The sequence below is a fragment of the Aotus nancymaae genome, unplaced genomic scaffold (assembly GCF_030222135.1).
Source record: "Aotus nancymaae isolate 86718 unplaced genomic scaffold, 86718_ANA_hifiasm-v0.15.2.pri h1tg000033l, whole genome shotgun sequence".
NCBI lineage: Eukaryota > Metazoa > Chordata > Mammalia > Primates > Aotidae > Aotus > Aotus nancymaae.
Window position 1 is genome coordinate 43959609 of NW_026988447.1, and position 14253 is coordinate 43973861.

General features: G+C 38.3%; 1 long non-coding RNA gene across 1 annotated transcript in view; it reads right to left on the reverse strand.

Annotated features, from left to right (window-relative positions):
* LOC105731300 (uncharacterized) overlaps positions 1-14253 on the reverse strand; it is a 61574-nt gene that overhangs the window by 18251 nt on the left and 29070 nt on the right. The window contains exons 9-10 of the long non-coding RNA XR_001110677.2: positions 13958-14082; positions 13428-13515 (exon numbers count right to left, since the gene is read on the reverse strand). This is a non-coding gene — a long non-coding RNA (uncharacterized LOC105731300). The remainder of the gene's footprint in view (positions 1-13427; positions 13516-13957; positions 14083-14253) is intronic.

Sequence of the window (14253 nt, forward strand, 5' to 3'; positions counted from 1 at the left end):
ATTCTGTGGGCAGTCAGACTTCTGATTCAAACTGCAGCTCTGACTATTCTCTGGGTCTCCAGCCTGATGGCCTCCTTGCAGATTTGGAACTTGCCAGCTCTGCAATCACGTGTGAGTCAATTCCTTAAAATACCTCTCTTTTTTTCAATATAGCTATAGATAGATAAGGATCAATTGATCTATTATCTATCTATCTATCTATCTACCTACCTACCTACCTATATCCTGTTGATTCTATTGCTCTGGAGAACCCTAACTATTTTATTGCTCTACATAAGCTTGGAAACTTCCCCGAAGAGTGAATTCATAACATCTCAACACTGACCTTACTTCCATTCTACCTTTAGAAGCAGATCATTTTAATACCTTTATCTCCCTTGGAAAAAAATTATAAGCATTACCTGTGGACGAGGAGAAAGAGCAAATGAAGCCAATATAAAATTAATTTTTATAGATATTAATTTTGTAGCACAATATGTGATTTTTTTGTATGAACTAATTTTAATACACCCCCATGCAAAAAAAGAAAAGGGAGGAGGAGGTAGAGAGGAAAGAAGGAGAAGAGAAGAAGGTGACATGAACAATAGTTCTTTAAAAGATATATAAAACAAAAAGTGGCATCCGTCCAGGATGAATCAATAGGTTGGCCAACCCCTTTTCTAGTAAAATGATATTCAGCTGTAAGAAAAGCAACCACAAAGGGTTTTTTAAAAAAATCTTTACTCTCTTTTTTTTTTATAATTTATGATTTGTACACAGTCTATTTCAAAGTCTCATTTAAACTTTCTGTAATGAATCATCCCCATCGCAGTTTCTTAGGAATGCTAGTGAATCACCCTTTTAAAACGCTTTAAGTACTTAATGTTCCTTAACATTTAACATTCGATAAATTTGCTGTTACTATTTATGAATGCTTGTAAGTATTTTTATAAGATAAACATTTTCCAGAGAATTGAGTGTTTAAATGAGATAAAAAAGGATACTGTCTGATTTCTGAAATTCCTGGAAATATATTGAGTTGACAAGATCTGGAACAGAATAGTATGGTATAAAAAGCCCCGAGTTTGAAATCTAAGTTCTAGTGCTGACTGTAATTACCTGGGTCATCATAGGCAAAGCTATTTGATATCTTTGAACCTCAGACATCATCTTATCTGTAATATCAGAATTTTATTAGGGCATGAGAGATTATTTTACATTAGAGGGCTTGCTGCCGAGAGGGATTTGGTGTGGTTTAGTAGAATCAATAGTGTAACATGTAGCAAAAATGCATAGTGGGAGGAGGTGAGAGAGTCAAGAGGACATTGCAGGAGCTCTGGGCTAAAGAGAACCAGGAGACCTCCCTGGGTTGACAGGAAAGTCTAGAATTGGGTCAACAGAGTTTCTCCTCCAACCTAGGGTTGAAGGAGGGGCCTAGAAAGTATAGCCATAGAGAATGGCTGAACAGGATGAGAACTCACCACATGGCCTGGGTGTCAGTGTTCTCTCTGATGGCAGAAGGAATAAGAGATCCCTGCAGGTGGGGGCACCTCTGGCCTGTAGAACCAGAATATCCAGGAAACTTGCTTCTAAGACTGTCCCAGCTTTTTCAGGAAGATTGCCTTGGAAGGGTTGGTTCTTGCTATCAAGGAGTGCATGTGTGGATAAAAATACAAACCTCTCTGAATTGTTTGAAGGATAATGTACCTAAAGGACTTAACGCAGTGCTGGGTAGGTAGCAGGACTTTACTAAATGACAACTGTCTTTGTGTTTACTGTTACTATCATCATTTTCAAATGGAAGAAGGAGGTGTGGGAAATGAAAGCCCATAGAAAAGGAAGACTGTGAATTATTTCTGAGTTACTCTAGAAAGGACTTAAAAACACTTGGTGTTCTCTGGATGAGCAGAACATAATCATAAACTGATGTAGCTCAGATAATTCATCTGAATTACCATGTCAGGGGTGGGCCAGGGAAACCTGGGGATGTGAGGCTTCTAGAGCTGCCTGGAGGGGGCTAATGATACCCACAGGCCAATGTCCACTGGATGTGGGAGGCCTCAGTAAGTCATGTGTGCTCATGTAAACGAGTATGTGATTATGTTAAAGCATCAAATCAGCACACCCATATTCATTAATTTGTGTTAAGCCGAAATAGTAGGAAGAGAAACTAAGATGTCCCTCCACAGTCCAGACACTGAGCTTATTTTATACTTGTAACAGTCTTAGATGTATCCTTTCTCCCATTTTCTGTATGAGAAGACAGAGGTACAGAGAGCTTAAGTGACTTTTCCTAGCTGAGTCTGAAACCAGGATAGAAACCCAGGGCAATCAGTTCTCCAAATTCCCGTTATGTTCCTCCACATGGTACTTTGAAGGCGTAAACTCCTTTCTGTGCCTTCTCTTTCTTGACAGAGTTATTTCCTAAGCTTTCCTCTATCTGCAAGTAATTTCTATTTGGCATGGTACTTTGCAGTAAAAGTGGCCTCTTGTGGACACTGACCTTTGTGTTTTGAAGTGTTTTCCTCGTGCTGTTTGTTAACTGTTGCTCAGTAGCCTGTTATTTCTCATGGCGAAGGTGAGTTCGGTGATGGCACATGACTAAGCAATCTGCATATTTTATGGCTGCGAACCATCTGTGCCACCAAATAGGAGAAACAAAGGGAAATCAAGTGTACAACATGGTACAAGTGTCAAATGCCAAAAAAACAAAATTTCTTGTTTTACTGGATGATGAATACTTTTCTAAAACATATGCTTCTTCCTTCACTGTTTTGTTTACAGATGGATCATAACCCATAAACCACTAACATTAAGCATATCTCCTGTTCATTATATTGGACTGTTTTTTTCTCCTTTTAAACAACGTATCTAAACTTAATACAACATTAAAATATTTACTGTAGTACTGATAATTTCTCCAACTCGGTGTACTCTAAAAATGCAACTAGACAGGAAAAATTAGGTTACAGTTAAATTGGTAATATTTATATTCTTTTTAAAAATGGAGAAGCAAGTTAAATTTGGATCTTCATATTACTATTTTTCATTAATTCTCATTTTAATGTCACAAGAATTAACTTACTTTCCAACTAATTCTTGTGACATTAAAATGCTTAAAGGCATTCTGTCATTTCAAATATATTCATCTTTAATTAGAAATATTTCCTGTCAACTAAAATTAGGTCATGCCAAACTTTCCAAAATAGTATGCTCAAAATTTTGGTTGACTCTTGACATCTCCAAAGCATTTATATATAAAATGAAGACTAATCTTTATCAAAAATTTCAGTTTTTATTCAGAAAACACTCCCACATTTACTGTAGTTCCCAGTGCCCTCTACATGTTCACAAAATAATTACTTTTTGAGAAAAATGTTCGAGGAATGTATGAGTCGTTTTCCAGGCAATCACCCACTCCTTTCTCTGATGGTTAGGAGTTTTAGCATTTCACAAGTAAAAACATCACTTTTTGTTATTGATATAAAACCTGGATTTTGAGCAGTAAGTCCCAAAGCAGCAGGTTGTCGTTGGTAAATAGTGAGATGCTAGAAACCGTTCTGCTGCCTTTCTTTTCAGTGACATCTTTTGTGAACCGCTTTTGTTCACTGATGTTGTATATACTATAGGGTCCGCCTTCACAACTTTCCACTTGCGTGGAATTCCATCTGTTTAATCAAACTGAAACAAAAGTTAGTGTCAATGTCCTTGTACCTTAAAAGATTTCCTTCTTGATATAATATCTTGTTAACCCATTGCATCATTCAGAAGAATAAATACCCCAGCTCAGCACACAGGAAATGTAACAAGAAAAGGAAATAGACAATATTAAGATACATATATGTGTATATCGAACACACACACATACACATACAATAAATTGAGGGAAATAGAAAGTATATAAATGGCAAATTCTACTTTTTAATGAAATAAATAGTTTAAAAAAAGGTTTTTATGAATAAATTATTAACCAGTTCAAGGTAAATAACTGTGTAGCTATGTAAGTCTTTCTTCACAAAAGACGAAAAATCAAATGAACTCACTTCCATCTTAGCAACAACTGGGCAGAGTCCAAAATCCTTAGCACAATACACAATGCCATTTACAACCTGACCCTGTCTAGGCTTTTTAGATTTGTCTCTGTTACTTTGTCTTCATTCTGTATTTCAGCCAAACCCAACTATATTCCCTTTCTCCTGAATCTCGTGCGTTTTCAAGCCTCTGCATCTGCATGTGCTGCTCTGTTCAAAATCTCTGCCTGGCAAACTCCTACCCATTATTCAATGTCTCTTCTTCTTTAATTTGCATAGTCACGGTCACAGTACTCCGTGAAATTTTTGCTGTAATAGTTGACGTACTGGATTGCATTTTAAAAAAATGTCCATGCCTTTATTCACTATTAACAGTGAATATCCCAATGACTAAGACTATCTCATATTCACCTCATCGCCCCAGGACAGGACACGGTGCTGGTGTAGAGGAGAGACTTAATAAGTGTTGGTTCAATTAATAAATTAAACAAGAGAATTCCAGAGAGTCAATAAAGGACAGTGACAAAGTAGAGTGGGAGATGGTTTAGCCTTTAGACAAAGAGACAATGAATCCACTATATTTGTATGAAACTCCCTAGCATGATACTTCATTGTCCCAGTAGAGGTCTTCACTCATCAGCTAAGAATAGGGGGAAGGTCTGGCAGCTCCGCCATCACGGAGAGGAGCATTTTTTCCACAAGGAGACTCGGGTTACAGCAGCACTTCTGGAGGCTTCTTACCCTCCCCTCTCCTACCTTAGCACGTACTAGTGTTCTCTCACTTCTTTCCAAAAATAGTCTAGGGAAGAAAACCAGGACCTAGATGATTTCATCAAGTTGGGTTCTGGGCAATCTCCAACAAACTAGGTTACAGACCTACATGTAGGAGTTTATAATTTGCAAAAAAACATTGTCACATAGTTACATATATCACCTCATTTAATCTTATTTTGGGCTAACTTATCTCAGGTCATCAGATGTAGAAGAAATCTTAACAACTTAAACAGTCTAAGGTAAAACCCAGCCTAGAGCAAATAGAGTTAAACTATTGAAACTCACTTTGGAGTGTGAAGATAGATGCTGGTGTCCTTATAACAACGAAATATTAATAAAATATTTTGTTGTTTTAAAAGTAATAGACAGCATAAACAATTAAACTATGTAAAAGGCTATAAAATAATATACAAATGTAATCTTCCCTATTCTAACCCCAAGAACCCATTCTTACCCTGCCAAGGTAACCACCATGAAAAATGTCTTCTATATCCTTCTAGAAATGTTTTCAGTGTATATGTGTGCATATATATACACACATATGGGTTACATAAAATATTATAAGAATGTATAAGTGTAAATGTATGTGCCTATGTAAAAATATATTTATGTATAAATTATGTTCATTAACATATAAAACATGTAACATAAAATCATATCTATATATGTGTATATATATATATAATATATAATTCTATATAAAATCCTGTTTGTGTGGTGTGTGTCTATACAACCATGAACCTAGCACTGTACTGGATATTGAGGAGAATGGTTGCTGGTAGAGGCTGGTGATTGTGTAAAAGGAAGAGATGGTTCTGCACAGATGGTAGCATTATTTCTGATTATATGCCAAAGTTAATGAAGTGGATCAGGTACCAGTTTTTTTGTTGGCAATGGAGATAGCTAGCTGTCTGCACAGTGCCAGCTTCCTTGCTGGTCCCAGGCTGATTTGATCAGAGAATCTTCTTCCCTAGGAAGCTTGGTCTTCGGTTCCCCTTATCTAGTGACAGGAGTTGCTTTGCTATTACAGCAACTGCCTGTAACTGTTTGACTTCCAAGACTGACCTGCTGGTTCCTTTGAAAACAAACCCACTGGAGTGACCAGTGAAGTCATCTATGGTGGTAATTGACTATTTATTGTCTCCACTTGGCCTCCCTGCCAGTGACTGGAGGGTAAACGCAATGTTTCAATCATCTTTGTTGCCCCGGCACAGACTCTACACTTCAATGAGCATTTGTTGAACAGATCCAAAGCTGTAATTGGCACTTAACACAGTATCTCACCTGCAAAGTCTCCACTTTTGAGAGGTAGATGCCCTTTCTTTATGAATATGTTGTCAAGGGCATCCTCTCTTCTAGACACCATTTGGAAGTACATAATTGATCGTTAATGCTTCTGGTTTCCTCTTTTACTCTCAGACTGCTTTCAAACTGTCAAACTAAAGCAAGCCATTTGGTGATTTCTATGCTTGGCATCTGGGGTTATTTGGGGTGTGGAAGAGGGCAATTGCTTTATATTCTGAAACACTCATGCAGAGCCTGAGTAATCTTTGCTCTTCTGGGGAAGAAACAGTCAAGTCTCGTAGGAAGTATGCAGCGCAAAATGAGAATAAAGCAATGGCAAAACAACAACAGCAACAACAAAATGGAAAGAAAGATGAAAGACTAAGAACTTAAACTCTATAAATTTATGCACACACATTCTTTAATGAATTAGTTGCTAGACTTGAAAGCAGTTCAGCTAGACCGGAATACATCAACAGTCTTAGTTCTGTTACGGAGTCTCCAGGGAGGATTGTTAACTCCAGCCTCAGCTCCCTCACCTGTGGCATTGGATCACTGGGAAAGAGAAATTAACTCAAGACACAGTAGTTGACACTGACTCTCTGATGAAGTTCCAGGTGAGACAGTTAGTACACTTTGTATATAGAGAGAGCTGAAGTTACAGGGGTATGGCTTTTGACTCAATTTAAGGAAGAACTCTGAAATACAAAGCTTTCCTAAGGTGGAATGGCCACTTTGTAAAGTGATAAATTATTTGATACTGAAAATATTTGAAGTGTCCTGGATATAAGAATGTATTGGCTGGACGCGGTGGCTCACGCCTGTAATCCCAGCACTTTGGGAGGCCGAGGCGGAATGATCACGAGGTCAAGAGATCGAGACCATCCTGGTCAACATGGTGAAACCCCGTCTCTACTAAATATACAAAAAAAAAAAAAAAATAGCTGGGCACGGTGGCGCATGCCTGTAATCCCAGCTACTCAGGAGGCTGAGGCAGGAGAATTGCCTGAACCCAGGAGGCGGAGGTTGCGGTGAGCCGAGATCGCGCCATTGCACTCCAGCCTGGGTAACAAGAGCGAAATTCCGTCTCAAAAAAAAAAAATGTATTAAGTGGCTTCTAAGTTCCCTGACATCCTTTACAAATATGATTCTGTGTCTCACTGATCACTAAGGCAGGATTGTACTATATAACTTTCTGCAGTCATAGAAATGCTCTATATCTGTGCTGTCCAAAATGGTAGTCACCAACTACCTGAGGAACTGATTTTTAAATTTAATTTGATTCTAATTAATTTAAATAGCCACACGTGGCTGGCAGCTACCATATTAGACAGTGCTGCTCTAAAATCTCTACCAGCTCTATAGTTTGAAGTTTTTAAGCTCTCATCATTATCATGTTATAATCACATACTGTGTCCTGGACACTGTATATAAAATTGCTCTATTTAGGATATGGTCCTGCTTTAGAAAAAAATTACCTTCTTCAGAGAAAAGTAGAACTCAGGTAAAAACATTGAATTAGAATAAGTAATAAGGATAGACAACAAATAATCTATTGCTAAACTAGAAAGTGCACATGTCCAAAGACTCTATTGTAGAGCCACAAAAAACAAACAAACAAACAAACAAACAGGTGTTTCTAAGAAGCATAAAGATGTGAAGACCAGCTTCTGTCCTTTCCTGTCTTTGGGGTAGGAGGGTAGTAGCTTTAGGCTCAAGGCTCCCACCGATGTGTTATTATGCTGAATGAAGGATTCTTCCCTTAGTACCTACTCAATGATCTGCTAGTGTTTTCATACACATTAAGAGTGATAGACATGTACAACAATGTGATAAACTTCAAGCTTTATGTTACTTCACCAGAAAGAAGAAGGTCTTTGAACTGAAATTTATCATTTTAGATGAGGAAGAAGCCCTGAAATCTAATCCTCATATTTTACAGAGAAGAAAATTGATACCTGAAACCTAGAAAAGACTTGTGCCTTGCTACGGTCATGTGGTTAGTTAGTAGCAGACTATTTCATTTGTGTAAATTAACAATGTGGTAAATAACAATTATTCTTCTAAATGTAATCTTTTTTTCAGAAAAAATGTTACCTCCCAAGAGCTTATCGGAGTTGAAAGAGAGTCAAGGACATCATCTAAGAGCATTTCTGTGGAGTGTTTCACAGCTCTCCTGTTTCTTGAGGAGGTGAGAGACATTTATTGGAAACCTGGTTTGAGGACTGGACTGATCTTCTGCTTGCGTTTATCTCAGCTAAGACACTGTCTCCCCAGACCTGGTCCCAAGAACAACTCTCATGTGCTCAAGGTCCGCTCTGGGACCATATTCTCTCCAAACAAAGCTTTTTATAGCAGTTGCCAAGAAGAAATTCTTTCCTCTTACAGTTCATTGAACATCCTTGTAAGTCACCTAGAGAATGGCAAAATCTAAACAAACAAGTTCTGTTTTCAATTTGTCTTCCTGAAAACCAAACTTCACCCACATGAAACTAGCCAGCATGCCTCAAATACTGAAAGCTTCTAGGTACTTTCTGAGTTTGCTCTGACTCATGTCTTACCTACATATTTATTCTCAGTTAAAAAGAATCAAATAAAAGACAGAAGAGAAATTGATCCCTCTTTCAACAAATTATTTGATTCTTTTTGCATACCTTCATTTTTTTCATTATCGTGTAACCCTCTTTCTTTTCCCTTGGAATGAATATAGAATTCCCATAACTAACATATTTGGAGGATTTTTTAAATGGAGCATTTAGACTTTAGAAGTTCAGCAATTTAAGGAAAGTTACTGCCATGTCAAGTGCTATGATCTAATCAGATTTCTTTTCATAATGACTAGTAGATTTTCATGGTGTCACTTGCCCATCTAAAACCCATACATGGTTTCCAGGTGGGACTCTTCTGGATAAATATGACCTCTTAAGCCTGGCAATCTATCATTAACTTTTTCTTTCCCTCTACCTATCAAACATCTTCAGTTCACTCTTCATCCCCACCCCAACACATTCCCTTTTTCAGCCAGGCTTTTCTCCTTACTATGCTTCCTCTCCTACATTTTTCTTTTTCTTTTTTCATTTTTTTTTTTTTTTGGTCGGGGGATGGAGTCTCACTCTGTTATCCAGGCTGGAGTGCAGTGGCATGATTCAACTCACTGCAACTTCCACCTCCCAGGTTCAAGTGATTCTCCTGCCTCAGCCTCTAGAGTAGCTGGGATTGCAGGCATCTGCCACCATGCCTAACTTTTTTTTTTATATTTTTAGTAGACACAGGGCTTCACCATGTTGGCCAGGCTGGTCACAAACTCCTATCCTCAAGTAATTCACCCACCTTAGCCTCCCAAAGTGCTGGGATTACAGGCGTAAGCCAACCATGCCCAGCCACCCCTGGTATTTTTCTTGTGTACAGGCCTCTCCTAACTTCCTTGCATAACATCCCAACCCTCATTCTTACTATTCAGGACCATCACCTCCTCCAAGAACTGGCTTAAAGCTCTTTCTCCTTTAGAAATCTTTCCTATCTAAGCCCATCCAAGACTAGTGTTCTGTGACTTGACTATTCTGAGAGTCACTGAATGTTTGTTTCGTCTTGAATTTGTATTACTTCAATGCAAAAAGCTTTAGAGCTGGGGAGATGGGGTTAGGAGGAGACTACACAGATACCCTGCCATTCTCCAGATGAGGAAACTGGGGTTCAGATTGAGTGATTTGTCTAAGATCATGATTAGAAGCTACATCTCCAAGACCAGGCTATTTTCACCACATAATATTGCCTCTTAGTTTCATATGTGTCATGCTAAAATCTTGGAATAATACAAATAGTATTACATAGTATATAAATAAAAGTGCCCAACTGTATTAGGGTGCTGCTTATGTTTCTATTACTAAAAATTGTGTCTATTATCATTTGTGATCACTTACTGTGAAGGAGGAGCTGAGCTAATTACTTTATATGTATTTGTTAATTGGCATGCTGTGCCTGAGACTGCTGGACCATGTTCCCTAGCCTTCCCAGCAGTGAGATGCAACCATGACGCTGAGTTCTGGCTAATGGAATGGGTATAGAATTGGTGTATGCAGTTCCAGGCTCGGCTCATATAAACTACTTCATGCCCTCTCCTCCTGCTCTGTTGGATGGATGTTGGGCTCCAGGGTGACCTTGGAAGCCCAAGTTGAAGAGATGGAATCATTAAGATAAAATGAGCTTGGTCCCAAATCACCACTTGTTGGAGAGCTGTCTGGTGATCAGTAGTAGCCACTTTGAACTGCGATGTGAGCAAGAAAAAAATTACTCCTGGGAGGCCACTGAGATTTTGGCTAGCATTGACCTGAATACTCATTGTTAAACTTAATTCTTACACCATCCCTATGAAATAGACATTATCCCCATTTTACAAATGGAAAACCGAGGATTAAAGTGGCTATACTTCTTGCATGAAGCATAGCCAAGATTTGAAGGCAGGCCTGTCTGACTCCACATGACTCCCCCTCCCTCTCTATCTCTCTCTTTCTATCTTGAACACAGAGGTTCCTGTGGTGAACTTCAACTCAAGGACTTTCACAGATAAGAACCATTTTATGCACCTATGCAGAAATTCATCAACTCTGTCCACCACCAACAGATGGCAGTAGTGGCTGCCTGTAGACCAGCACTTTGAATTTATGAACAAATAGATTTAGGAATATTATGAAATAAAACATAGCCTGTGTGTGCACAGAGAGTTTCCAAATGCTTGGCTGCCTTTTCTCTGGTGAGGGATAGTTTTACCTCTTTGAGAATTATCATTGCCAAGTTATTCAAACGCCTGGGCCTTTTACAGTCTCCTCTCTAAAAATGAGGAAATTGGTCTAGAATCATTTAATAATCAATATGTTCTCTTCAGACTCTGACATTTCATTGTGCACATGTGAGAAAATATCAAAAGCTAGACCCACAAAAACTGATAAGCTTACAGTTCACACTGGGCTGCCTCTCTCTCCCCAGGGGAGCCAGGGTAGGTAGGACAGGACTCCCAAAGTTATGTTCTGTGATTACTCTTGACAACAGGCAAACCAGGCTACACTAATGCCAAAGTTAAGCTGTCTGTATTTATTTATGTTGCTTCTCTATATTTTAAAACTTTTCCTTCAATGAACACATGTAATTGTAAAATTAAAACAATATTGAGAAAAAGAAATCACATACACGGGCACTCAAAAACCAAGCAAGCAATGTGAAGGTCATGTTATAAAGAATGACACGTAGAGCAGAAAAGTTGATGAATGGGCTTTGGGTCGTGACAATCCTGGGTTCAAAGTCCAACTCTCTTATTTACTTACAGTGCGACCTTAGGTAAGTTTCGTCCCTTGCTAAGACTCAGTTTTGCTATCCATTAAAAAGGAAGAGGGTAATGCATTGAAACCACTGGGCTTTGTGAGGAAACCCAACATGAGCCAGAGGGTCTGGGATGGGATGTTGAGGATGGTGAGGGTAATGTACATGGGATTCCATTTAAATGGTTTCCATTGACAATAAAATCACAAAGAGCAATTATATACTAATTATTTTTTCTCACTTACCATATTAACCCAAGTTATTTTTTGGTGTGTATGCAATTTGAATTCTCCAGATCATCACATATTCCTCAAAAGAGAAGTCATATCTTCTTTTCATTCTCCAGCATGCCTGGTTCGTGGGCATGGGAAGAGTATATGTCAGTCCATGCTTCTTGCTTAAGAGGATTATAATACTCCCTGGTTTTACCCGCAATCATTCAACTTCAGATAGTTACAGAGCAGTTTTACAGCACCACAGATAGATGTAAAGAAGAGGAAAAGAAGGTCTAATGGGAATCCCACCATGTGGTGATTACTGTAGGACTGTCTTAAACAATATGTAGCTACTCACTACATGTGACTGTTTAAATTTATTAAAAGTAAATAAAATAAAAAACACAGTTCCTCATACCAACCACATTTCAAGTATTCAACAGCCACAGGTGTGATTGGCTACCCTGTGAAACTGCCCAGATATTGAAAAATTTCCTTATTGCCGAATTCTAGTGGAAAGTGCTGTTCTAGAACTCCACTGAAAGCCCCTGAAAACTGGAAAAAGAGAATTTCCAGGCACAGGGCCTTCTTTCTACCTCAATATAAACTTATTTAAAAAAAGGGTTTTTTTGTTTTGTTTTGTTTTTGAGATAGAGTCTTGATCTGTCACCCAGACTGGAGTGCAGTGGTGCAATCTTGGCTCATTGCAGCCTTAGCCTACTGGGTTCAAGCCATTCTCCTGCCTCAGCCTCCCAAGTAGCTGGGATAACAGGTGCCTGCTACCATGCCCAGCTAATTTTTGTATTTTTAGTAGAGACAGGGTTTCACCATGTTGGCCAGGCTTGTCTTGAACTCCCGGCCTCAAGTGATCCATCTGCCTCGGCCTCCCAATGTGCTGGGATTAGAGGTATGAGCTACCGCACCCAGCCCAAAACATGATTAAACACAAACTATGTACCATATTACTGACTACCACTTATTAAGCATTTAGTATGTGCAAGGCATAGTGTTAGAAACATTGCACACATCATCTATCCAATTCTCACATTCTGAAAGGCAAGCATTATTATTTATTATAATAGTTGTTACTACTGATAAATAATAAATGTAAACAAATGTTATAATTACAAAGTTAATATTAACTTGCTTTTCAGAAATGAGGAAACATAGGCTCAGAGAGGTTAAATCACTTGCCTGAGATCTCACAGCCTGCAATGACAGAGCTGTGATTCAAACTCAGCATTTATCTGGCTCAACCGCCTCTGTGCTAATCACAACCCACTACTGCCTTTCCCCTTATCATACCCCTCAAAGACACAGTTCAGGAGTTATGGAGATTTGCAGATATATGAATCAGTCCCTACCTTCAAAGCTTCTCAATCTAGTGTAGGAAATAAATGGGTAGAAATATGTATAACTAAATATAATTACAAAACGAGCTCTGTTCAAGAAGAATGATAGACATGGCAAAAAAATATGGAGTAGATTGGAGGCAAGAAAACCAATTAAGAAGTCATTATATTAATCAGGTCATAATCAAGATAGGGTGTAGGAGTTAAATAGTAGAGATGGTAGAATGGAAAAAAAGAACAGTTATCATTCAGGGACTATTTGGATTTGGGAGAAATAAAGAGGTGTGGCTATCTATCTTTAAGATGACGCCTCTCTCTCCAGTGATGACCCACTCCAGTGATCCTCACCTCTTGGTATTTACACTTTGGTGAGTCCCTCCTACATGAGAGATGACCTGTGTAACCAGTAGGATATGGTGGAAGTGATGGTGTGTGACTCCTAAGGCTAGGTCATAAAAGACATCACAGCTTTCTCCTACTCTTGGATTGCTCACTCTGTGGGAAGCCAGCCGCCACACTGTGAGGCCACTCACGAAGCTCTGCAGGGAGGTCCACATGGAGATGAACCTGAGAGACATAATAAGTACTTACTATTATTTTTAGTTACTAAGTTTTGGGGTAATTTACTATGCAATAATATATAGATAATAGGAGAGGCATTAGATTACTTTGTGATTTCAAGCTTGGGTGATGGTGGAGCTGATTTTTTTTTCCTTTCAAAACATAATCCATATAAACAATTCACTTTGTGATCCAATTTCATACGGACTTCCATTCAAGGAACAACTGTCTGGTAACTGAAAAGTAGATGAACACTATTTAAGCTTTTACAGCAATCTCTCCTAAAAGCGACATGGGGGGAACTACCTTCAAAATTCTTAGATAAATTTCTTTCTTCTTTGCCATCTTACCTTCCATATAGCTTTGATACCAAATTAGCCCCCAAATCAATCTCCAAGATCTTTCAAAAAACTATGCCACAAACTCAAGCCAGGCAGGCTTTTGTTACTTTCTTCTTTGAACAGACTTTTATTATGTAAATATGTATTAATCTTTGTCTTTTCAGCTTTCATTTCTTCTCATTACAGTCAGCACTTTGCATCCATGAGGTCTCCATCCATGGATTCAACCAACCTCAATTTGAAAATATTAAGGAAAAATAATGGATGTTTACATCTACTGAACATGTACAGACTTTTTTTTCTTGACATTATTTCCTAAACATACAGTATAACAACTATTTACATAGCATTTATATTGTACTAGGTAAAAGTAATCTAGAGATGATTTCAAGTATACAGGAGG